At 37.5% G+C, this 27025-nt stretch overlaps 1 protein-coding gene and 1 long non-coding RNA gene across 12 annotated transcripts in view; one reads left to right on the forward strand and one right to left on the reverse strand.

The window, feature by feature from the left end:
• NRG3 (neuregulin 3) overlaps positions 1–27025 on the forward strand; it is a 1055421-nt gene that overhangs the window by 824575 nt on the left and 203821 nt on the right. The window lies entirely within an intron of this gene.
• Positions 1–27025, reverse strand: part of LOC144312473 (uncharacterized) — a 66781-nt gene that overhangs the window by 38105 nt on the left and 1651 nt on the right. For all 4 annotated transcript variants that reach the window (XR_013377961.1, XR_013377959.1, XR_013377958.1 and 1 more), the window contains exons 2-3: positions 22258–22375; positions 22038–22152 (exon numbers count right to left, since the gene is read on the reverse strand). This is a non-coding gene — a long non-coding RNA (uncharacterized LOC144312473). The remainder of the gene's footprint in view (positions 1–22037; positions 22153–22257; positions 22376–27025) is intronic.

Genomic DNA, 27025 nt, shown 5'->3' on the forward strand with positions numbered 1-27025 from the left:
TGCATTTCTAATAATGGTTAAATAATATTTAATAAAATAATGTAACTCATATTCAGTGTTTCAACTCTTGTCCTTGGTATATTCAGCTATAACAGTATTTCCTGTGTTAATCAAATATTATTGTTAGTCACAATTGATTTTATCAACTGATTAGTTTTGCGATGTGTTGCTCTTTTCTAGATGTTATCTTAAAAATTCTCTATTAGTTTCATTTTGTTCATTTCTTCTCTAAGTTTTCTTAAGTTGCTTTCTAAGTTTCTTCTGTTTTATAGATTATTAAAAACATTTATTTAGTGAGGCACCTGGGTGGCTCAGTGGTTGAGCATCTTCCTTTAGTTCAGGTTGTGATTCCAAGGTCCTGGGATTCAGTCCTTGCTTCTCCCTCTGCCTGTGTCTCTGCCTCTATCTGTGTGTCTCTCATGAATAACTAGATAAAATCTTTTTAAAATTTTTATTTATTTATTTGAGAGAGAGAGAAAGAGGGGGCGGGGCAGAGGGAGAGAATCTTAAGCACGCTTTTTGCTCAATGTGGAGCCCAAGGTGGGGTTCCATCTCACCACCCATGAGATCATGACCTGAGTCAAAACCAAGAGTTGAACACAACTGACTCAGTCACTCAGGCCCCCCTGTCTGGCAGATTTTATATTTTCTAAAATGATTACAGTTCTAATTTACTAAAGGCAAAAAAAATACACACATTTTTCATATGAAATATGTAGAAACACATAATTATTAGAAAAATGTCCATTTGATTGTCAAAAATAAGTGACACATTAAAATTTTAGGAAGATACTTTAATTTCAAAAAGCTTACTTTCAAAATGCTCATGATGCGTATGGATCTTAAATATGTACATATTATATATGTTCTTAATAAATTACTAATTTAGTGTTCAAGACTTATTCCAAGAACTGTTAATAAATAAGCACTAAAAGGACATACAATTCAAATGCATCAATGTGTGTGTTCTAGAAAGTCTAGAACATTTTGTATGCAATCCTACAAATTCCACAAGTACCAATCTTTAATTTAAAAGTGAGTACATAAATCCCTCTGAAATGCATTTGGTTCTCATGATGAGTTATTGCCAACCTGTCCCTTGTCAGTGATGACATTTAAATACTAATAAACCTGTTTTTTGTGACACCCAATTCTTGCCCATTGTTAATTGACTGCACTGATCAAATGAAAACCACACCTAGCTAAAATGTGGTAAACACAAATTACTGCCTCATGTGGAAAGAATGAATCTTAGAGTATATTAAAAGTCTGTTATCAAAAAAAATAAATCTGTTATCTCATGACCAAGGGGGGCTTATTCCAAAAACATGTTGTAATAATCATGTAGCATTAGGCTATCCACTAATAAATACATTTAATTACACTGATAGGCCATAGGTAATCATTCTGAAATGCAGAGCGTATTGGTAAAAGAAATATCTATTCCTCCTTAAAAACTCTTAGTGAAACATTGGAAAGTGCATTCATCTTCCGATTCTTGATTTTGACTCGGATCACGACCTCAGGGTCCTGGAACTGGCTCCACTTTTGGGCTCCATGCTCAGCAGAGACTGCTGGTCTCCCTCTCCTTCTATCCCTCCCTTTGCACCCTCTCTCTCAAATAAATACATGTCTTTAAAAAAAAAAAGAAAGAAAAAAGGGATGCACACTATCTCATTCTATTTTCTAAATATTGATTAGCGTTTGAAAAAATATTTGTTGGATATATCGCATTACATATACTAATAAAAATTAATGCATCTGTTTCTTTTAAATGTGACTAGTATAAAATTCAAAATTCTGTAGGTGACTCGAATGTGACTCACGTTACATTTCTAGTAAATAGCACTGACCTACATAAATGAAATCTGGAAGAAAAGCGATCATCTGGTAGGAAAACTGTTTCCCTTTATAAAAGCAATGCCGTCAGCAAAATCTAGGAATAAAAATTATGAGATAGTGTCTTGGTTTGCTCAGTCAGCGACAGCAAATTACTATAGACTCTGTGGTTTAGACAACAAACATTTTTCCCCTCGCAGTTCTGAAGGCTGGGAAGTCCAAGGGGAAAGTGCTGGCCGACTCGGTTCTTAGAGAAGAGTCTCTTCTTGGTTTGCAGATGGCTGTTGTCCTGTGTTCTGACACTGAGAAAAGCAAATTCTCTCCTGTTATGAGGGCGTTATTCCATTGAGATGCCTCCACCCTCATGACCAAATTGCCTCTCCCGATGGCTCCATCTCCAAATACCATTACCCTGGGGGTTAGAGTCTCAAATACCATTACCCTGGGGGTTAGGGTCTCAAATACCATTACCCTGGGGGTTAGGGTCTCAAAGTATGAACTTTAAGGGGACACAAATGCATAGTCCATAGCAGAGAGTCTAAGGTGCAGAAGCTATTTGATTAAAACTACAAAGCTATGTTTTGGGTTATGTGTGTGAGAGACAGAGACAGAGGGAAAAAATGGGGGTAGGCGGGGCAAAGAGAGATTTATAACAAAGAAAAATCCTTCCATGTTTCTGGTTTGTAGATATAATTTATGACAAAATATAATTTTAAGTTACCCTGCCTAGCCCTCCTGTGTTCAGTGGGTTCCAATTTCAAATTATCGACACAGTAAAGAGAGAAAGGCTTGCAAAAAGTGGATTTTAATACAAATTTACTAAAAATTTAATTTGGGAAGGGGCTTAGTGAACTATTTTAAAGTTCATCACAATAAAGAAATGAGGAATGTAAAAGGGTGTTTAATAAAATAGAAAGCCAATGATTACCATCTTCCCTGCTCCAAGATAAAAAAATCAGTACATACAAAAATTAGGAGGTGAAAGTGATGTTTTAAGTTAGTGAGATAAGAATTCACTATTTAATCCGGGTGAACTGTGTAAGAACACATAATAAGCAAAACAATAAAATTGTTTTTTCTCATAATTTATATCAGACAAATTTCAGGGGATTAAGGATTTACAAATGACAAGACAAAAAAAATCACTATAAATAGTAAACAATTTAAAAATTTAATCTGGGTTGCAAGGCGTTCTATTTCAGCAGGATGCAAGTGTCGGAATCATAATGGAAAATATTACCAAGAAATACAGAGAGACATTGTGGGTAGTAAGAGATGTTTACTTACACTAAAAGAGGCTAATTATTCAGAACTTGAAACTCATGACCATTCACTAAATAAATGATCATGTTTTACTGGGAGAAATCGTAAACTCTAGAGGTAGGGCTTTAGGAAGAAAGCTACAAAAAAGTTACAGAAGAAAGTCCTGTGAGACTATCGATTAATTAACTGATTTTCTTCTTTTCCCCTCATGCCAGTTGCCTTTGAAGGAAAATTGTTATTGAGTGAATTTAGTATCTTGAGATGAAATGCTAACAATATGGTAATGCCTATGAAGTTTACTTTCTTGTAATTGGGAGCAAAGTTGGTAGACTGAATTTTAGTTTGTGGAATGAATAAATATCTATCTGAACATGATTTTGAAATATCCATCTGAACATGAATTATTTTGAAATGTCAGCTCTTAACTGACACAGCGAGTCATCTCTAAGTAATAAAATTTAATATCAGATTTGATTTCAACTCAGATTTTGTGTGTTCAAGGTTTTCATTTCATAAAGGATAATATTGCTTTGTAGAAGTTAGACACGATTACTTCCTATTTGATTGCTTTGATGTGCCTGTTTCTTTGAACAGAAATCTCTTTTTAAATGTTCCTCTGATATATGAGCCCATGGTTCTAGTGAAATTACTCCTTAAAGCAAAATGTGATGAAGTCTGTGGAGTTGGCTACAAGTAGTTATTTTGATACATTTGCTGATATTTGCTTGATAGGCAAGGAACCAGAATTTGCTTAAAAAAATTTTTTTATTGTGAATATACAAAAGTAAACAGCAGGCAGCCACCACTTTCCAAAATCAGGAAAATGATTTTGTTGCCAGGCTTTTGTTCTGCTTCTTAGTGGACCTTCTCATTTTTATTGTGATGCCGACTTTTAATGTGGATACTGAAGATGGAAAAGGGTCGGGGCTAAATATGAAATAAATGACCACAACCAGATAAAGATTTCCAGAAACTACACTCCGTATGTACTATGTACTTTCTTCTGGATTTGCTTATATGCAATGGGAATGAGCCGTAGAATGGTTTGATTTAAGGATGATGATGGATTTTATAGTTTCCTTGAAGTTGGTTGGTATTTTCTTTCCCTCATCTATCAATAATGTGGTCTTGGCAGTGGAGCTGGGGATGGGGATACGGTACTCTTGCAGTGCCGCTCTTATGAGACTATTCCTTCTTATTCTTCCCCTATGTCTACCACTGAAGTCATCCACTGAGAGCCTTCATGTAATTAATGAAAACATATGTGAGCACTTCTGACGATCCTACTAGCAAATTTCAAGCATAGAATACAGTCCTGTTAACCATAGCCACACTGCTGGACGTCCCATCTCCTGACCTTATTCACCTTAACCCTAAGCATTTTCACCACGTACACAGCCACAGAAAACAGTAACTATGTGAGGTGATGGATATGTCGATCAACTTGATCGTGGTGATTATTTCACAGACTCAAAATAGCAGGTTTTCTGCTCTAAATATATACTGCTTTCATTTGTCCACAGTAACCTCAATAAAGCTGGAGCCAAAGGGAAATATATGCATACGTAGAGGATAAATATATATCAGTAAGTGTCTTTTGCACCGTGTTTGACTTGTCACTTTATGAAGTAGGGACAGTAGCAGTCTTCTCTCCCTCATCACTCCTCCTCCGCTCTTCCGCCTTCCCATTCCTTTAGTTAATAACACCGAAATGTCCTCCTTACCCTCTTCATGGACATATCTTAAGAGCTGGTCCTCTCTGGAGAGCATTCCTACAGGGCTAATCTAGCGTCCACTGCAAAGCTGAGTACTGAGCTTCTGTAGAGCTTTTGGGTTTCCTGGAGTATATAACAGCTCTTAATCCTCGACCTTCCTAGTGACCAGTTATTTTCACTTTTCTTCTGGGCCTTCTGTCTCTGGCCCCCTTCTGCATATTTTCCCTCTGCATCTGCTACCCAGCTGGCCTCCTAGGACTGGCTGCCACCGTTGTCCCACATTGCCCGTGTCAGTTTCTGATTTCTTTAAATTGGAAATTGCTCAAAATGTGGTTTTCCCTCCTGTGCCTAAAGAAGTGATATACGTGTCTTGAGTATCACTGGTGTGTCTGCAAAGGTCTTTACTCTGTGCTAACACCAGCTGGGGTATTTTGAAGTTTCTTTGGATGGGCTCTTTTAATGTAAAGATTTGGGTTTGTCTACCCTGTGAAACAGTGTTTTCTGGATGATTTTCTTGTCCCCAGTTTTTATTTTCTGTTTTCTCATTCTTAAATTTCTCTTGTTTGGCTATTGGGCTTCCTGGGTTGATTTTTGAAATCCTATTATTTCCTTTCATCTTTTCCCAGTCTTTTGCCAAATGTCCTTATTTATTGGGAGATGTCTTTATCTTTATCCTCTATCATTAATTCTATTTATTTATTTATTTATTTATTTATTTATTTATTTTTTAGAGTCTGGGAGGGGCAGAGGGAGAGGGAGAGAGAGAATATTAAGCAGGCTCCACACCCAGCATGGACCTCCAAGGCGGTCAAGACCCTGAGATCATGACCAGAGCTGAAATCAAGAATCAGATGCATAGCCGATTGAGCCACCCAGGTGCCCCTAATTCTTTATATTTTAAACATAATATTTTAATTTTCTTTTTTTTAAGATTATTTATTCATGAGCGACACCGAGAGGCAGAGACACAGGCAGAGGGAGAAGCAGGCTCCCTGTGGGGAGCCCAATGCGGGACTTGATCCCAGGACGTCGGGATCAGAACCTGAGCCAAAGGCAGACGCTCAACCACTGAGCCACCCAGATGCCCCAATATTTGAATTTTCAAAAGCTTTTTTAGGTTCACTGATTATTCCTTGCCCCAGGAATTTTACCAGATTGAATAAGACACTTTTTTGACTCTCTCTAAAGACGTTACCGTTGGCAATTTGGTGTTTCCTTATTTTCTATGAATCATCTCTTCATCTCCATGAATCAACTCTGTCTCCACAGGCATTCATGAGAAACTCTTGGAGCTCTGTATAAGTGTGTTGTGCTAGTCCACTTAGAGTCTTCATTTTAGCATGCTTGGTTGTCATTCTGGGGACCCCCTGATGTCAGAATGTCATTGGAGTCACAATTACACTGTAGAATTGCCTTCCAGTCTATGTCTAAGGGCTAGAGGCCTGGGTGCTGACTCAGAATCTGAGACAGGAGTAGGGGAAATAGGTAGGGACTATTTCCAGTTCCATGTATGGTGTGCACCCCCTGCTTCTGTACCATTGTGAGTTTAGCCACATGGCTTCCTCACACTCTCCTCAGCTAGGCTCTTTTTCAGTCCCACATCCCTGTGTGGTTTCACTGGGAGCACTGTCTCACTTCTCACTTGTGTCCCACATAGCCACTTCCTCCATCCTGGGGCAATAATTGCTGCATTCCTGTAGACCTGCTGCCTTCCAAGATTTGTTGAAATTTCTTGCACCCTGACAGTTCTTTACCAATCTCTTATTTGTTGGAGACTTATGGCCAGTTGACTTTTTTTTTTTGTACTTAGATTTTCACTGGATCCCAGTAAGGAAAGAAAATATATGTATGAGGTCAATCCCCCCATCTTCAAGCAGAAATTCTCTTTGAAATTTAAAATCCTATGTTAACAACCGTCACCAATTAATTGTAGAGATTCTCATTTCTTCAACCATTGAAATATTCTATTTTTCACCATAGTGCTTAACATCATTCTCTGAATTTATACACACAATACATTCATTAAAAATTATCTTTCCATTGATAATTAATGTCACTATTTAATTTTTATTATATTTATTTTTGTCACTATTTTAATAATATAAATACTTCATTTTAAATGGAGTTTCAGTCTATTTATTTCATCTGATTAAAATAGATTTTTCAGATTCTTAAACCATTTAAACACAAAAGTGTTTGACAGAAAATCCATGTTGCAAGATTGGAAATAGCTTTTGCTGTTCAGTACTTAGCATTTCTGAAGTTCAAGTTTGTTCCTAAATTTAAACTTAACTGTCAAACAGTTTGACCATGTAACAAAATGAAGCATGTATGTAACTGGTATTTTTATATATATTAAAGATACTCTACCTTGAAAAGCAACCACTAACAAAATTGACATTCTAGCAATCAAAATTTGAAACTGCCTTTGTTTTTGAGGGCTGAAGATGAAATCCTCCAGATTGTATCTAGATTATTCAGAGCATTTAAACACATAGAGAAAACAGAAATAAATAACCTATGAGATATGATTATCATTACCAAACATTGTATGGGGTTTTTTGTTTGTTTGTTTGTTTGTTTCTTTGAGGTATTTCTAATTTTGATGCTTAACATGCTATAATATTAAATAATTTGCATATAGCTTCTCTTTTTGTGCTCTCACCCTAGAATACCTCAAACACTACTGCAGAAATTAAGCCTACTCATATTTTCAAAGTCCTTGTTTCCATATTCCTACCAATATTGGCTGATAACTTAAGAAAATATACTTTCAAAAGAGCCTAATCATTTGATTGAAATTTCAGATGTGCCTTCTACTGAATTCTGCACTTAATTGTGACTGTTGTCTTAGTCTGTTTGGGCTGGGGTAACAAAATACCACAGACTGGGTAGCTTATAAGCAACAGAAATTTGTTTCTCACAGTTCTGGAGCCTGGAAGTCCAAGATCAAGAAGTCATCATGAAAAAAAATTAAATTAAATTAAAAGAAAGAAAAGAAAAAAAGAAGTCATCATGGTTGGATGAGGGCCATCTTCCTGGTTGTAGACTTAATGTATCCTCCAATGGCAAACAGGCTGGAGAACTCTGTGGGGTCTCTTTTACATAAAAGCTCTAATTCCATTCATGAGAACTCCACCCTCCTGATTTAAGTACCTCCCAAAGGCTCCACCTCCTAATTCCATCACATTGGGCATTAAGCTTTCAACATGAATTTTGAGAGAGCAACATTCAAACTAGAGCAGCAGTCAATTTTAAAATAACTTTATATAATTTTTGGAATTTTGGAAAGCTACAGAAATGATTGCAATATAGAAAGATATCCTGGAATATCTTTTCCCTTACATATAATTTGAGTAACACTGTTCTTATCACTCTAATATTTATTTAGAATATTTCTGAATTGGATTATTCATTTTGACGTACATTTAATCTTCACTGTGAGATGGAGAAGCAGCAGACTAAGATAATAAGGCTAGATTTTAAGTCTCGGCTCTAGAAGTCAGAATGTAAAAAAATACTAGCATAAGTCAAAAAACTATAATCTTTTCTCCTCTATTATGTGTGGATTAATATAATTCTCTCTAAATTATATGTGTATAACCAAATGTAGTTTTTTTGGTTATTCATAAACTTGTTTTTTGTTACTGAACATTTCTGTACTCATAAACACATAAATAATGCAGTCTTGAGAATAGTAAGATTCCTTTGATGAACAAGTTATTTTGCTTGATATTATAAGTCAGTTAATTTGTAACATGGTTCAGATGCAGCCTTTATTTTTATAAGTTTTTAATCCTGAGATTATAATTTAGCAATATTAATATTTTTAAAAACTGGAAAAAATGATTTAAAAAATGAGCTATTCTACATCTAGAACAGGTTGTAAATCTATATAAAGCAGCCATGAACTCTGGTTCTTTAATGAAGAGAATAAAAATGAGTCATTATTACTCTTATTTGTTTTACTTACATCCTTTTTTTAATATGAATATCAAATAGCACCATGAATATGCATGGTATTTTAACTACATTAAATTATAAATGTGAAAGTTTTAAATTTTAATAATTATAATGATTTAGAAAAGCCTCTCAAAGCTTCCTTTTTTTTTTCTTTCTGTTCAAGTAGTTGAGAAAAATGGATAGATGTATCAAGAATCTGAGTACAGCTTACAAAACACTGTTTCCAGACATGACCCCTCTTTTCAAAACCTTAATGTGGACAAAATCACATTTTTACTCTAGGCTATATTTCTGGAACACATTTTTCTCCAAATGCCTCATAGGATAATAGCTTCTAAAATGACCAACACAAATAGACCTGCTGGTTTGTGGAAAAATGTCTCCTTTAGGAGGTAGCTTAGGTTCCCCTTCCAGAGGAGCTGAGGGACATTCTTGAAGCAGGAGGTGCCAAAGGAAGACTAAAAAAGTCTTTAGACCAGTGGTAGAAAGAGTAAAACACTAGGAATGTGTTCTGACAATTAGAATGTATCACAGACAATTATTGTCAGCATGGACACCAGGGTGGGCTCTAACTTCAGAAGGGCAGGGTAGATACAGTGGCAGTGTAGACTGAGGTCAATACCCATCTTGCAATAAGGCTGGCTGGAAGCTGTGTCCTTCTGGAGCTAGCTGGAGTACAAATTAGGGCTGTCTTTTGTGTGCCATGTAAAGGAAAAGAATACTCAAGCGCTCCAGGAAAAATGGAGTTTGAGTCTCCTCAGTGGGATATTTATAAGAATGAGGAACAAAAGAAATAAATAGTTTCTTCCTAAAGGTGCTATGTGAGACAGTGGCATGGACTCCCTGAAAGCTAGGTCTAGTAGAAGACTAATATCGTGCTGATTTGTAGGGCAAAAATTCTAGAATTTATGATCTAAGGATTCATCCTTGGCTCTGGGGCAGCAGTGGAGATCATGCAAGTGTCTCAGTATATCTAATTGAAGTGAATTACGGTACAGCAAAGGGTACCAGATCAGTTAACATTTTAGAATTTGGTACACTTTTCTCATAGTTCCATTATCTATCTTCTTAAGTTGTTCATTTTGAAGAAAATAGAAACAATATGAAATAAAGTATGATATGCAATTGCTAAACTTTGATGACTTCATTTAGTCACATATACAAAGTATTCTTTCAAGTGTTAAAGTGTTTTCAGATGTTAAAAATTTTTAAAAAGACATAAAATAAGGTCATTCTATAGCCTGTGGTGTCTAGATTTATTTTTTTATTTTTTAAGATTTTATTTATTTATTCATGAGAGACACAGAGAGAGAGAGGGAGAGAGAGAGAGAGAAAGAGGTAGAGACACAGGCAGAGGGAGAAGCAGGCTCCCTCCGGGGAGCCTGATGCAGAACTCGATCCCAGGACTCCAGAATCACACCCTGAGCTAAAGGCAGACACTCAACCACTGAGCCAGCCAGGCGTCCCTGGTGTCTAGATTTAAATGATAGATCTACAATGGTTGAACTTAGGTTTCATCGTGGGATCTGTAAAACCACCCTGTGTGTGTCCATCAAGCTTATTTACCTGTGGACTCTTGATATCCCAGCAGTCTAGATGATCTGTAGAGGTGTGGCAATTATGTGAATTTGTCTGTCTAAGGTAGTCTATGCTAGAGGAAAATGTTCTTAGAACTTAGAGGAGGTCAACTTATTTGCTCATTCATTGCATCACTCACAAAATTTGCTAATGCCTCCCTAATGCTAGGTGCTGAGCTAGTTTCTCTTGATTCCATGAAGAGATCAGTTGATTACTATATGATAACATGAGAGGCTGAGATATCAAATTGTCTTGCTCAATGACTCCTCAATTGAAGGATATACAAAACTGTACTAATGATTTCTTTTTTATCCTTCAAAATCTATTCTCTTTCCTCTGGCATTATAACAACATTCACTCTGTTGATATTCACCTTCATTTTCTTCTTTTTCTTATACCACGTCCAAGTAAATCACCAAGTTTTATTTATACTCCATCCAAACCACTTCAAAAATCTACTTCTTCTTCATTGCCACTACTTCCTCTCAGACCACCATCCTCCAACCAACTCTTCTAGTCTTGTTGGTGTCTAAGCTATAGACAAAGATGTCCTTCTATCCTATATTCAGGTTTACTGGTTCTTTCTTATATAGTGTTTATTCTGCTACTGAGTCCTCCAGTGACTTTTTAAATTTTGGTTATTGTATTTTTTAGTTCTGTAACTCTAATTTTGTTATATTTTCTATTTTTTAGTGAGGTTATCTATTTTATAATCAGTTTCAAGGATATTTGTAGTTGCACAATGAAGCAATTTTATGATGACTACTTTAGAATATTTGTCAAATAATTCTAACATCTGTGTCACCTGTGTTGTATCTTTTTTTTTTTTTTTTTTTCATTCAAGCTGTGTTTTCCCCAGTTCTGGTATGACAAATACTTTTTTTTTTTTAATTATAACCAGAACATTTTGGCTATTATGTTGCAAAAATCTGGATCCTAGTAAAATCTTTTATTTTAGCAAGCAATCACCTTTCTTATTTTTAGCAAGCAGATACTGACCTACTTTTTTGAGCTACAGCTTTAATGACAACTTAATTTTCAAAGCCTTTGAGATGCTATTTTTGATCTGCTTTGTTTGCCTGGTAGCACTGGGTCTTTTGCTGATCCGTGCTGGTGCCATATGTGAAGCAGAAAATTCTTCCCCAGGCTGGACTTCCCTGTTTTCTAGGCCTTGAGAGAGTGTTTTCTCTTGCCTCTGGTTGTCTGCGGGTTCTTGTTTAATCCCTGCCTGAGCTTCTGGCCACCTGGGCTGGCTGCCCAGTGTCTCTGAAGGGGAGGGAGGGGGAAAGGGACTCCAGCCCCTAGGAGCAGAGTGGACTCCCCTTGGCTTCTTGTTTACAAGATTCCAGTTCAATCAGGGAAGGAAGGGATCTACCTGGGCTGCTTTCTCCTACAGTTTGGGATTCAAGAGACACTAGCTCTTGATCTGCTGCTTGGTGTGGAGAATGGAGTGGGAATTGAAAGATGTTGGAGCACAGCATTGTTCCTCTAGTCCTGTGGTCCCTAGCCAGTCTGTCTTCCTCTTTCCACTTTTTAGAGTCCTCCTATGGTGTCCTGCTGTCTTATTTTCAGAGTTTATAGTTGTACTTAGAAGGGAGAAATAAAGAATAATGAGTCTATGCCATCTTGTCCACACAAGTAGTTAAAGCTGTCTTTCTAAAGCACACATTCTTGTTACTCTTCACTTAAATTTTTTTTTCAGTTAATTCCATTTCTCTAAGATAAAATCAATGCCCCAGTGAGACCCTAGCAATTAGGACTCTGTACTGCATGTAACAGAAAACAAAATTCAACAAATAATCAATTAAACCTGTATTTTGGCTTCTAGTTCAGAGCTTTCAAGGAAGGCTGAATTCCAAGCTCAAACCACATGACCAGAACTAGTCCCTTGGCTTTGCTGCTTCCGATTGGCTCTTTTAGTATTGAAAAGATGGCTGCCAGTTTTCTTGGGCCGTCATATTCAGGTTCATGACTCCAAAATAAGGACAATATTCTTACATCCTCTCCCAACACCCCACCACACACACACAAACACCAAGCAAAAAGTCTACAAGTCCTGAATTTCATTTTGATTAGGTAAATTCTTTCAAGTATGAACTCTAATTGTGTGATGGGGTCACATAGGCTTCCTCTTCTCTTTCCTGAAGGTTGGGTTAGTCACTTTTAAAGGACTGTAGGTGAGTATATCATGCTATAAATGCATAAAAAAAAAAAAAAGGCAGCAGTGATACTGTCTAGGTAAACTAGGAGTAGCCTATGTAAGAGTTGCACCTTGAAAAAGGAGTGGCAATTTTCTGGGACTCAGGAGTTATAGAAGGGCAGTTATGTTATGAGGACAGGTAAATATAATAGATACACACCTGTTTGTTTTCTTTTGTTTTTAGTTTGTTCTAAAGCGAGACTGAACAAGTTCCTCTGTCTCCATAGACTTTATCCATCTGTAGCTTCATATCCCAGCTGAAGCCCAAGAAATTGGCATTTTGCAGCTCTTAGGAGTCTACATGGCATTGCCTGGTCTTGTTTGTTACCAGGCATTTTTCAAGATGAGTATCAATGTATCTGAATGTCAAAACTCATATACAAATGTTAAGACCATTCTGCAACACTGGCTGTTTTGAATTCTATGCCCAACTTGTACAGGCCACAATGCTAAGAGAACTGCTTGGCTACTCCAGGCAAAACAAACCTAGACTTCAGGAAAATGGCATTATTCTTATGCCATACAGTAACAGATGAAATCATATAGCTGAAGAAATAGAGTTGAAAATTCCTTAAGAATTTTAAGGATATTGTCTAAAAAAGGAGCTTAGAAAGTTACTCTGACAACAATGATCATACATTATACATTTTGTGTTTGTTGTTGTTTTCATTTTGGTTGAAATTAAAGAATCTAGCATTGTTGCTATTGCTTCCTTGTTTGGGAGTAAGAGAAGCAAATTATTCACTAGGAGGATTTTTTGGTTGATCTTGTGTTATTATTGTCAACAAAGAGAATTATATAAAGGTAAGAAATTACCAGAGCTTCCTTGTTGCTGTTCTACTAAGGGAGAATAAAGTATCTGTCATTTGAAAAGAGAAAGGAGAGAATAATATATATTAAGGTTTCAATCTGAACCAGCAACTTTAAGTATGTAAGGACATTAATCATTGACAGCAGGTATGTATACCCACCACCTAAATTTATCAAATGTATCAAATAATATCAAATCATATTTTACAGGATTTATTTTAGAAGAATTATTTAAAAGAATAGAAAGTTGCAGTTATATGTAAAGCTTCCCACTTCCTGGATGTGATATTGGAATCTGTTTATCTTATGTGGGGTTCATTGAGCTTCTTCCATATGTAAATTAATATTTTCAAAAAATTTGGTGAGTTTTTCAGTTGTTATTTCCACAAATGCTCTTTTTGCTTCATTTTCTCCCTCTTCTTCTGGGGCTTCAGTTATGCATAGATCAGTAGGATATACGGTGTTCTGCAGGTTTTCTGAGGCTCTGTTTATTTTTATTCATTCTTTTTTGTTTCTGTTCTTCAAACCAGACAACTGAACTATTTCAGGTTCCTTGCTTTTTCCTACTACCTACTGAAATCTCTTGTTGAGGTCCTCCAGTGAGATTATCATTTCAGTTGTTGCATTTTTCAATGACATATCTTCTACTTTATTCTCTTTTTTAAAAATATTTTATTTATTTATTTATTTATTTATTTATTTATTTATTTATTTATTTATGAGTAATAGTATAAGAGCTCAAAAGAGGGAGGGGGGAGAGAGAGAGAGAGAGCATGAGCAGGAGTGGGGGCAGAGGAAGAAGCAGACTCCCCAATGAGTGAGTAGTTCCATGTGGAGCTTGATCCCAGAACTCTGGAATCATGACCTGAGCCAAAGGCAGGCACTTAACTGACTGAGCCACCCAGGCACCCCTCTTCTACTTTATTATTTTTGTAATTTCTATACCACTATTTATAATCTCTCTTTTGTGAAACATTGTTGTGAGACTCCATTTAATTATTTTAAGAGATTCCTATAGTTCCCTGAATATATTTATACATGATGTCTTAAAATATTTTTTTATTAAGTATGATATCTGGGCTCACTTTTTCTAGCTACTGTTTTACTCTTTTTCTTTTATGAGTCATATTTTCTAGTCTTTTTGTGTATGTCTCTCATAGCTGTTAGTTGAAAACTAGACATTTTAAATAACATAAGGAGGCACCCTGGAAAGTTTTTGCAGGTAGCACCTGCAAGTTTTCTTGTACTGCTGCTTATTGATGTGTTTTGTTTGCTGACTTAACTGGAATAATTCTTTCTTTTCTTTCTATTTCTATTTTTTTTAATTCAGGTATGATTGACATACATCATTCATTAGTTTCAAGTGTACAATATATGACTCATCACTTGTATACATTGTAAAATGTTATTGTAGGGCATACTTGAAGTAACCTTCAGGAGAGTGGATCTTGAATACTCTCAGAACAAGAAAAAAATAATATTTAATAGATAGGTAGACAAATAACCTTTGGGGGGGTAGCTTTTTAATGGTATTCTATGGTGACTGACTTATTGTGGAGTATTTCTTTAAAGTTTGTATTCTTTATCATGTGCAGTCATTGAAGTCTGTTCTCCATTAACTTAATAAATCAGCCAGTTTTGTGTGTGGATTTTTTTTTTTTTTGGAAGATTTATCTATCTGTTTCAATGAGAGAGAGAATACAGAGGGGAGAGGGAGGGAAAGGGAGAAATAGTAAATCAGACTTTCTGCCAATTGCAGAGCCTGAGATCAGACCCCACTGAAACCAAGAATCTGATGCTTAACTGACAGTGCCATCCAGGTGTAAAAACTAGCCCCAGCTAGTTTTTACAGAGATTTCTTTAAACATCTTGAATCAGCAAGTCTCCCTTCCTTTGCCAAAGACCCATGTATGTATCAGAGCAAGATTTCAATCCCCTTTCAATGTCCTTTGCAACCTTATAGTTACTGTCACTTCTTGCTTTTGCAAAGACTCAACATCAGTCAGAGATGAGCAGTCAAGGCCTTCTCAAATCTTTGCTTGTGTCCAGCTCTACACATATGCACACTATTCTAGATCCTCAAGAATATGCTGGAGATTTTCAAGTTCTTGATGGATATCTTCTTCCCTACATTTTCTTTTTAAGTTTTTAACCAGCTTCTTATTTTCCCCAACTTATGTTGCTGTCTGAGGCAACAGCAATCAATGTTAAACAGTTGCAGCTCATTGATTTCACAAACTCCCTATACATAGGGTTTTTCTTACTAAACATGCTCTGAATCAGGTCAAATAAAGAGTAATCCTATGTATGAGATAAACCAAATAGTGATGATTCACTAGTTCTGGATTTCTGGGAATCTGAACACCCTTTCACTCTTCCCAGTGATTGGTGGGCTTCTCTTTATCATAGCTTCCATGGTTGCCAGATTGTTAGTTCTTAAGGTTCTCATAGATATAAGGAGAGGACAATGGGAACAGAGCTCATTAAAATGATACAAAGCTTGCTGTTCTTACCAAGCCTTGGGTTAATTTTCAGAGTTTTGAAAAAGTTTGTTTTTTTAATTTTTACCAGCATTTTCATAGATTGTTATGGGGGTGTGGAGTTTTAGAGGTCCTTATATTGGTATTACTTCTGTTATCCTAGAATCTTAAGATTTCTAGAGTTTCAGTAAAACATCTTGATTTGAGTTTATCTTTCATTTTTCTGTTAGATTCTCAAAGGGCATTTTAAGTTTGATTTGCATCTTAAATCCTATTATTTCTTCAAATATTCTTCTTTGTCATTCCTTTTTTCCCAACCTTTTAGAATTTCTTTTGATGCATCTTCAAGCCTTTAATCTATTGATCTCTCTTATATGCTGGTTCTTTTTTTTTTTTTTTTTGGTATTGGTCTTGCTATTACATTCTGAGTGATATTTTAAATATTATCTTCTAACATACTATGTTTATAGTATACTGTGACTAATTTTTTAATAATGACTTTTTTCTATTCTCTGTATATTTGACTTGTTCTTTCTAGAATCTACCTATAAAATTGGAGTTTTTATTTCTCTCTGTTTTTGTTTTACAATTCCTTGGTTTTTGAAAACTGATTTAAAAAAATAAAAACTTTTCTCCTGAAGCAGTCTTCTATAACTCAAAAAATTGTCATTCCATCTGGAGTCAATTCCCCTTCTGTGTGTTGGATGTGATGGTTGTAATTTTAGCACAAGATTTTCATCATGAATTTGGGGATTTGGATTTGCTGGCTCATTTTTGAGTAGGATATTGTTTTGTTTCATTTTCACTTTTTCTCTCTGTTTATGCTCATTTTTTTCCCCGCTTACAAAAACCTTAGCCTGCAGTCCACACACACACACACACACACACACACACACACTGTTACAATGTGATTGGACATGGTAATGCTAAGGCAATATTAGGGATATGGCAGATTGGTCACTGAGCCAGGAGACATCTGTTTCAGTATTTCATTGTGCGTCTCTAGCTGTCCTCTCTGTGGCCTTGTAGCTACCTAAAAACTAGAACTATGAGAAGTATGCAATAATGCACCCTTCCTCTCCCATCACTTTCTGTCCTTCTCAGGTCCAGGCATTAATCAGAATAAAGTAGGTAATATTTCAATGACTAATGACCCCACTACCTCTGTGGCATTTAAAAAAAAGTTTCATTTCTCATGTATGCTAATGTATGCTTTGGATGCTGTGGCTGTGTTTCATTATTTCTTTCATTTTGAGGCATAGACAGATGGGATTTTCTCTTTCTTGGTCAAGGGAATATGGAGAAACTGGTCACTGACTTCTAAAGCTTCTACAAAAAGTCATATCACTTTTGCTCATATTGCATTGGCTTAAACAAGTCATAAGGTGAAATCTAACATTGATAGCACAGAAAATTAGATTTTTCTCCCAGGAGAGTCAATGAGTAATCTATTCTAGTCATCATACAGTATACATTTTCCCTCTTTCTTTCAGTGACAATAGCTTAGCTGTCAACTACCACTTTCTGCCTCAATTCCCCAAACTGCCTGGAGTATGGCTTCAGCTGTGAATATCACTCTGTGTTTCTACTCTGCATATTTGTGTTTTCTTGATTTTAGCCCAGCTGTCTTTCTGATTTTCCTTTTTTTTTTTTTTTTTTTTGCTTGTGTGCCTCATTGTTCTATAGGAAGAGTATCGGGAGATGCCTCATATAATAAATTAAGTATGCTTTCTTGCTCAAAATATTACCCATAATCTTTTTTTGGTGGAAAAACTTCAGATTCCACGATTAAATCCAGGATTAAGTCCCTACTTTCCCACCGATCATCCCTTGGGATCTGTGTTAGTTTCAAAATACAGAACTAACGTCACCAGCATCTAGAGGGATATGGAATCTTTATATTTTCAAAAGCTTTGGTGTTAACTTATCAGGTACAATTTCCTTGTAACCAAAATGCATTCCTTGGCCTGAAATGTTATCTCATTAGTAAGTAGTAAGTATAAACTGGTGCTTATTCAGCTGAGCCATGCAATTTTTGGTTTAATAAAAGCCTAATCTTGCTCATTTGTTTATTCTCTTTACTCCCTAAAGGCTAAGGCTTTGTGACTGAATACAATGCTCAATAAACAGAAGAAAGAATATTAATTGTAGGCACTGCCATATTCCTAAGAGCTGAATTTGGCTGCAGACCAAATGGGCTTTTGGGTAGAACTGACTAAGTTGCCCTCAAGCTTCAGCTTCCAGCTGTCACAAAATGGATCTTGGTCTCAAACAAACACATTTTTCAGATAATACCCAGTTCCACTGGAGTGGATCAGCTCATCTAGCATCAGTCTGCACTCTAACCCTTTTCCTCTGTCAACCTTTACATCCCTGCACACTTTCTTCCTCTAATGCATCTGTCTAACATGTGGAACAGTGGCCACTCATTACAACATGTCATTGGCACTGGACAAAAGGAACTCATCTTTACTCTTTTTCCACAAAATCTCACATTTCTCCAGGCAAACCATCATGTGGACAGATGTTAATTTCTTTTCCATGGCTGGCACTGAGAAAGAGGGAGTAAATTTCACATGAAAAAATGCAGGAAATGAAAGTCTTCCAATCAATAAAGCAAAGATCTCTCAATAAAGCTAGTCCTGTCTGGAGTAGTTGGCTCCCCATTGGAGGATTTCTTCAAAAAAAAGTGTGATGATAATTTGGTATCATAAGGGAGGAGATATTTGTGTGTGTGTGCTTGTGTGTGTGTGTGTGCATGTGTGTATGTTTCAGAGCTAATCCCTTTTTAAAAAGCTTTTTAAAAATGATTTTGGATTTTACTCTTTTGCACTATAGTCTTTATTCAACACTTACCTTTTTATTTCATCTCTCTTAGTTCTTTCCTATACTTAAAAAATATATTATATTCTCCTTAATTCTAAAAGAAGTTCCTTCTTTCCTTCAATTCTGTTTCTCTCTGAAGTATCATCTCTACCTTCTCCTTTACCAAAGAATTCGTATTTAGTTAATGTATATTCTTTTTTTAGGATTTTATTTATTTATTCATGAGAGACATAGAGAGAGAGAGAGGCAGAGAGACACAGGCAGAGGGAGAAGCAGGATCCATGCAGGGAGCCTGATGCGGGCCTCAGTCCTGGGTCTCCAGGATCCGGCCCTGGTCTGAAGGTGGTACTAAACCGCTGAGCCACCTGGGTTGCCCCAAGATTCTTATCTTAATACTAAGTTACTCTCTTAATACTAATACTAAGTTACTCTCTTAATACTAATACTCTCTCTCTCATGAATAAATAAATCAAAAATTAAAAAAAAAAATCTCAAAGCCCCATAGTAATTGCCAGACTACCACTGGAAACCTATTGGGTCCACCATAGAGGGGAGCCTAGGCATTTTGTGAGTGAAGCCACAAAAGCTCTGCAGTTAGATTTGAAAGTGCTGGACCAGTAGGGCCCCGTGGACACTCGGAACTAATCAAATGAAGCTTCTCTCCAGGGAAAAGACCCACAGTGATGAGAAACTATTGGGAGAAAACCAAATTTATCAGAATAGCTACAAAAGAAGCAAAGGGAAGAAAACATTTTGTTTTGTTTTGTTTTGTTCTTAAACAAGGAAAAGGAACAAATGCAGCATTACAGTAAATGTGAGGTCATATTTTTTGTTGTTGTTATTACTTTGCAAAAATGACAGGAGAGGGAGCTCTAGAGCCATAATGCTGGAAAAATTGTTCAGACCTACCCGCCTTCCTAAAAGTAAAGGGAGCCTCCAGGTGAGGAGCAGAAGGCGGAGGTGAAAGAGGAGAAGCAAGAAGAGCATGAGAAATGCATCATGGTTAATTTCCATACAAAGCTATTCAGGGTATTATTAGGAAGAGAAAATAAATGCCTGAAAGACGTGCCCAAAACAAAACTATGACCTAACATATTTTTAAGTAGCTAACATAAGTAAAGATGCTATGGAAAGAATCTATCAGAATTAGGGAAACTCCACATTGAAGTGATTAGAAAAATTAAGCCCTAAGAAAATACAGAAATAAAAATAAAATTACAGAAAGAAAATAAACATTCCCATCGGTCTTTATCTTTGTTCTCTTGCATTTAACACTGTTGATTTTCTGGAACTCTCTCCATCTTTGACCACAGAGTAGATGATAATCCTAATTCTCCTCCAGCTGCTTCATGCTGCTCGGGCTTCTCTTTATCCCTGCCAGAGAGAGGGGGCATTTTCTAGGTTGTCTCTGGGCTGCTCTTTCAGTTCAATCTCCTCAATGGCCGCAGTGACTGATAAAGTTTGAAGACATTGAGATGTGCCTGCATTCCTAACATGCCCGTGGACCAGGCAGTGGCCTTTTCTGGTGTCTCACTGGCGTCTCAGGTGGACCAGGTCCAGAGTCACCTGCTTAGTGCTTAAACCTATGCCTTCTGTAAAGTTCTATGACTTGAAAAATGGTGCTTCATTTCTTTCACTCTCTTAGACTTAAACCTCCAAAAGCTTCCATCTGTGCTCTCTTCCTCACCTGCCATTTAGTCAAATGTCCCTGTCTACTTATTTTCACTTCCAAAATATCTCTCAAATCTGTTCCCTCCTTTCACATATGACTACTGTCCTAGCTCCTTCTACATCTCTGAAGTGGGATATTGCGGTAACTTATTTGCCTTCTCTGATTTTATTGTGTTTCAACTGCCAATGATGTTGTGTAGTTCAACCACACTATGTTTGGGAGGTTTCATTTACCTAAAAAATAGTGTGGGGCTACCATTCAGTGCTGTACTTCTGTCCTGGCTCTGCCTTCTTTGAGTGACATTGGTCCTAACTTGTTTTTGTTCTTAGCACTATGTAAGGAAATAAAAGTTTTAAATGACACAAGTCAGTAGAAACTACCATACAATAACCATTAAAATAATTGCGACTGCATTAAAATATCTCACAATGTCCCTAAAATTGTTCGAGATGTCACCCTCTGGAAGTGTGTTGCTGTTCACTGCCCTTTGGATGCTCTTTTGTATGCATGAGGCAACCTCTTTGAGTACCTGCCTGAAAACATATGCAGTAGCATTTTCCTCTTTCTCACAGCACGTTGTGCCCTGATTATTTGCAATGGCACAAAACCCACCCAGCTCAGTGCAGGCCAACGTGGAGAGCCAGTTGTGGTATTGGATGAATGAAACATCTTACCCACAAAATACCCTTCTGTACTAACACAGGAGAGACAAAACAGTCTCAATTTGAGGAAGTGTTACCAGATTTACGTGTATGTAAGGCAGTACACGAGAGACTATAAACTCTGAACAGAATTTCACACAAATATGGTAGTCAAAGAAATAGCAATGAAAACTTGTCTCATTTCCGGTAGGGATGTGTGGATACACCCTATTACTGTCTGCTATAGAGACCCTTGGACTAACGTATAGGTTCCTGTTTAGAGTCCCAAGGATCAGAAGATCGGACCCTTGTATTTTTTTTAAGATTTTATGTATTTATTCATGAGAGACACAGAGAAAGAGGCAAAGACTCAAGCAGTCAGAGAAGCAGGTTCCCTTCAGGGAGCCTGATGCGGGATGCAATCCCAGGACCCAGGATCACGACCTGAGCCAAAGGCAGACGCTCAACCACCCAGCTACCCAGGTGCCCCCGGAAGGCTTCTATTTTAAAACTCCACAGGTGAGGCTTCTTATTGGGCCCTCTTATGTTTTCAAGGCAGACATGGTGGGCAAGAAGCACCTTCCCCTCAAAGAGAATTTTATCATTTTTTTTTAATGACAGCAGATAGCATCACTTGGCAGCAGCAACAACCAACTCCGTTCTATTAGCAACGCTAAGCACAGATACAAAGAGTTATCTGTACACCTGCAGCCCACCATGGGCAAACTGCAAGTTGCTGGCCTACAGCTCCATGACCAGGTTTGTAAGGTGTAACTCAAGTTCTTTTATGATCTGGTGACCGCTTTGTTTGTAGTCCCATTTCTCACACCTGCTTCCTTACTTGATTCCCACAAGCCAGACAGAAGGACTAGCTGGGCTGAGATCACCTAGGCAGTGGAGGAGGATAGAGGACAAAGACACTGTGTAAGTGACTAGGGGGAAGGGAGTCCTCAAAGATTTGGGGAAACTTTGATTATTAAACAACAGAGAAGTTGGCCATGGGGAAAACATATGGTTGGGCAGTCTGCCGATCATTGTTTACCTACTTACTGTATGCCGTGGAATAGGTTCATGCTAATAACAGTGTTAGTCAGCATCAGAGTTCTAGCAGAAGATGCTGGGATTTAGTGATGGGGGTCGAATTTCTTTAGAAGGGTTCCATTGTCTAGAAAGCAAGGGAGATAAGCAGATTTGGGCCTAAAGTAATAACTGGAGTAACATGTGGGAGACAACATTTTGAGGAGTTTAAGCAAAGGATAGAAGCGCTTACTGACAGCACTAGTGGAAGATTCATGCACCAGACAATGATGACTGGCTCTCTCTGGGGTTCCTTCCACTCCCAGAACCCGGATATTGTAGCAGGCAGTGTCTTTACGCAGGACTATGAGCTAAGGGGACAGAGAAACACAGGCTGTTTCCACTGGTTACGTCAAGATTCCTCCTTAGAGTCCAAGATATTGTCTATTTCCTAGGAACAGTTCAACTACTAGGAAAGTGGTCTCTGTGAGCTCCTTTTGTTTTATCTCTTGTCCTAATCCTGGTTCTATGCAGGTGCCAACACCTAGGACAGAGGTGCTAAGCCTTGCACAAACTTCATGGCCCCAGAGAGAAGGCTTGAAATGGATTCTTATATCCATGTTTGGATTGAACCTTTGACTTCATTGTCGTGCTTGAGGTCCTTGCCTTTGGTTCTCTTTGCTTCCCTTTGGACATTCAAGCCAGTTTTCTACCCTGGATATGATTCCCCTGTACTGAATATTTATGTCTTATAGACCATTACTGACAACTATTCACCAGTTATTTGAAAATCATCTTAACACTAGTAAAATTTTTCTAGCAATCCTCTGGGTTTCTATACCTTTACTTCCTGCAGGGTGGGGAGGGGAATCTTCCTTTTGGTCAGATTTTTTTTTTTTTTTTTTTTGTATTAACAAGTGAGTAAGCCCCAGATAAATTATCATCAACCTAATTATTTTACCTACAGGCAGGAAAAGGAAGTATACTTGATCACTACCATTGACTTGGCTTAATTTTTAAGCCTCCGAATAATGAGTACTATTAATTCACTCAACAGTTTTTGAATTCCCAGTTTGGATAATTCACTGTGCCCCCATTTTGTGGGGAAGGAGAAAGTGCATGTTGCATGTTGAGTTTCATTGTCTTTTATTTACTAAGTACTCAATGTTAGCTCTCCTGCTGTTGATGATCACAGAAATGATGAACGTGGCATAAGTATTACAATCTCTTTTCTCTATCAAATATTTTGAAATTATAGATTAGCAATCAGACTATGAAAAACCAAGTAAAATGTACCAAAACTAAGAGAACTTTCAGGTGATCAAAAGACCTGAAATGCCAGTCAAACAGGTTTTGAAATGTGGCTAGGAGTCATCCAATTTGAGTTTTTATTTGACTGTAACATGACCTGAAGCAGAGTCCAAATCCTTAGACCTGATGAGGTGCGGGTCACTGATGTGAAGGGGAATGGGACACAGTCGGGCTGCAAAGGCTGTTACCTGTCAGTGATGCTTAACTGCGGGGGGGAGGGAAAGATTTGGGGAAGGTGGATGGAGGCAAAGACTTAACTGAGTCTTTCTTGGAAAGGCAAAAACAATTATATGAGGGCAAATGGCCATTTTGTCCACAGGAAGAAGAGTGGAATAAAAGTAAATGTAACAAAGGGATTTCAGGACACCAATTCCCAGAATACTAGGTGTGTGCTGGAATATTCCTATTACGCAGAGATTAATATGCTTCAGTAGGGAAAAGTTGTTATTCAAAGATGCACCAGCTATTTAATATATTGTTAAACCATGTAAGAGTGTCCATCCAAACACTATGTTTTATCTCAGGAATTTGGAGAAATTTATCTATGAAGTTGGGATCAGTAGGCCCTGAATTAGAGTATAGTATAGGAGACATATATATGAAAACTTATAGGTGCAGTCCTGACTCTTTCAGCTTCCTGACACACTGGCAAGATAGTGTTCAGAAACTATCTTTGTTTTTTTCTTTCTGTCTTCAAAAAGTGAGCTGACATATTCCAGATGGAATGGAAGCCATTAGTGGATTGCCAAGCCCTCCGACAATGAATCACAGGCATCAAGCTATGGCATTACAGAAGCGAGGGTTAATCATTGTGTCACCGGTATCTGTAGAGTTCGTAATTTTAGATTTTGGGCAAATGGAAAATTGTAATCTTCAGCTGCCTTTTGCCAGGCTACTGAGTGGCAGCAGAGTCCAGTAATGACAGAGAGAGCCAGTGAGAAGCCTGTTTACCTGGGGCAAACATGGCTTATCTCTTAAGACTGTTAAAGAGTGCCTAGAATTTCTAGGAAGAGCAGTATTCTGGAGGATGGATATGCTCACATGTTCCTGTGACATTTGTTTCCTCCATATAACATTCATGGGATGTGATGGTAAGTTCAGATTATCTGTTCCAATAGACAAATTCAATTTAACTCTCAATATGATTCATTGCCCTCCCATGCTTTGATTTCTCTGGGCTCCTTTAAATTACCAGAGCGTCTTATATGTAAGCTGCGCTGACCAATTTCCATTTGGGGGAAGATGAGGAAAGCATCTTTTATCAAAGATTAAGAAAATTTCAGCATTGAATATAGACTTAATTTGCTATCAGAGTGCATGCTAGAAATAACAATGATCCGGGTGAAAAGAACAGTGAAATCCATTAGAGGTTACTTGTACTTACTGTGAATTTTTAAAATCAGTTTTACTCTGCTACCTCTTTGCTATCATGCATGTTTAAAGAAAGTTTAATTGGGCATTAGGAGAAAGACTAGAGATCACTCATGACAGAGAGGGGAAGGCTTGGTGTGTCCCCATGAATGAGTAGCATCTCCGACAACTGCAAACGTCTGAAAGCCAAGGGACGTGTGCAGCCTCAGTATGGACACCTGTCTCATACTTTGTACATCAGCCTGGGGCTACTTTGCATGATCTGCCTTCACTGAAAACAGATGTGCTGTTCAAGGTGATCCACTTGGTAAACTCAGATTAATGGACTAAAACTAAACTACTAGAGATGGTGACAAGCACTCAGAATCTGGGATATCATTGTGGATTTGTGGTTTACCCAGAAATACTCACCTCACGATGGAAACATGTATCTTTTAAGTCCTGACTGATGGTGTGAAAACACTAAGGTTAATAAAGAAGGGAAGGGTCATCTATGAAGCAGTGTAAGCACCGGACTCTACTCTGTGATTGTGCTCAATCCTCACAACAATCTTCTGAGGCAGCACAAATGCTTAGTTCATGGAGGTGGAAATCACAAGCTAGAGAGTATTAAAGAACTTGTCTGAACCTGTGTGACTCGGGTGGGGAGCCAGGCCCCCATACATCCTCTAAATCATTCTACCCTCCAGGAAGGGACCTGTGTTGGCTGAATTGCAGACGTATCCAGCAATTTTGTGGTAGCATGACGAGGAATTAGAGACCTTGATTACGTGGGTGTAGGGGTTGGTCTAGAAATATGTGTTAGAAATGCTTAGTTACTATCTTTGTAAATTGACATAAATATCTCTGCACTTATTTGTGTAAGACTCTCCATGACAGGATAGGTCGGGAAATCCAATCTCCCATCCATCTCCTGACAAATCAATGAAGACAACTGCCTTGACAAAAGTACGCTGATTGCATCTTTGCTGAAGGGCACATTTTACTAAACATTAGTTCAGTAATTTCACTTGTAAATCTTAGAAATCTTGTTATTTATAATTACTCACCTTAAAGGATTCATTTCTTTCTTTCTTTTCTTTCTTGTTATTTATAATTACTCACCTTAAAGGATTAATTTCTTTCTTTCTTTCTTTCTTTCTTTCTTTCTTTCTTTCTTTCTTTCTTTCTTTCTTCTTCTTCTTTTCCTTCCTTCCTTCCTTCCTTCCTTCCTTCCTTCCTTCCTTCCTTCCTCTTTTTCTTTGAAAGTTATGAGAGAAGCAAGAATCTCTGATGCCCTTTGACAAGATTATAGATAAAGAAAGGATGGCCTTTGAAGTTACTTTGGTGTTGATGAAAGAGTATGGACTTGGTTCAATCATATTTATTAGTGCTGTGACCTTGAGCAAATCACTTAAACCATCTACTCTTCCATTTCCTTAACTATAAAATAGAGGCAATAATATATTGCCCCAGAGTTGTGGTGAGAATTAAATGAGATAAATGGTACAAAAGCATTTACCCCAGGGGTGCCTCGGTGGCTTGGTCAGTTGAAAGACCATCTCTTGATTTTGGATCAGGTCATGATCTCAGGGTCATGACATTGACTCCTGCATAGGGCTCCTTGCTCAGTGGGGAGTCTACTTGAGATTATCTCTCTCCCTCTCCCTTTGCCCCTCCTCCCACGTGATCTCTCTCTCTCTCTCTCTAATAAGTAAATAAATATTGAAAAAAATAAAAACATTTACTCCAATATTTTGAACACTGTAGGTGCACAGTGAATACTAGTGACACAATTATAACTATTATTGCTGTAATCACATCTGGGAAAATCATTTCTTCTCTCCAAGCCTCAGATTCCTCTCTTTTAAAGTGAGGCTTAAATGAGAAAACACATGTGAAATTTTGCCACACCCCACAGCCCTGATAAATGTGAATAACTTTCTCAATCCTCTTTTACCCAGACACCCTTTTATTACCAAGTAACTGCCCTTTGCTGGGTTTGGGACTATTGACAGTCAATACTGACCGTGTTTCCAAGAGCCCCGGTGCCTCAGTATGGTCTGTCAGTTTTTTTGGGGGGAAGACATACATCATCTAGTTTACCTTGCCTGATCAAAATAAATTGTCACATGTGGGATATTAGGCATCAGTTGGCTTCCTGCTTTAGGAAACATGCTGCCTTACTTATCAGGGTTAGAGCACCCAGGTATATTGAAGTCAGTCATACAACTTTTCATCAGCTCGTCTGAGAACTCATTGTTTTGATCTAGTCAGTGCTCTTCCAGATGTAATGTGCACACAAATCCCCTGATGATCTTCTGAAAATGAAGCTTCCGTTCCAGGAGGTCTGGGTCAAG

This window comes from Canis aureus, chromosome 4, assembly GCF_053574225.1.
Source record: "Canis aureus isolate CA01 chromosome 4, VMU_Caureus_v.1.0, whole genome shotgun sequence".
Lineage (NCBI taxonomy): Eukaryota > Metazoa > Chordata > Mammalia > Carnivora > Canidae > Canis > Canis aureus.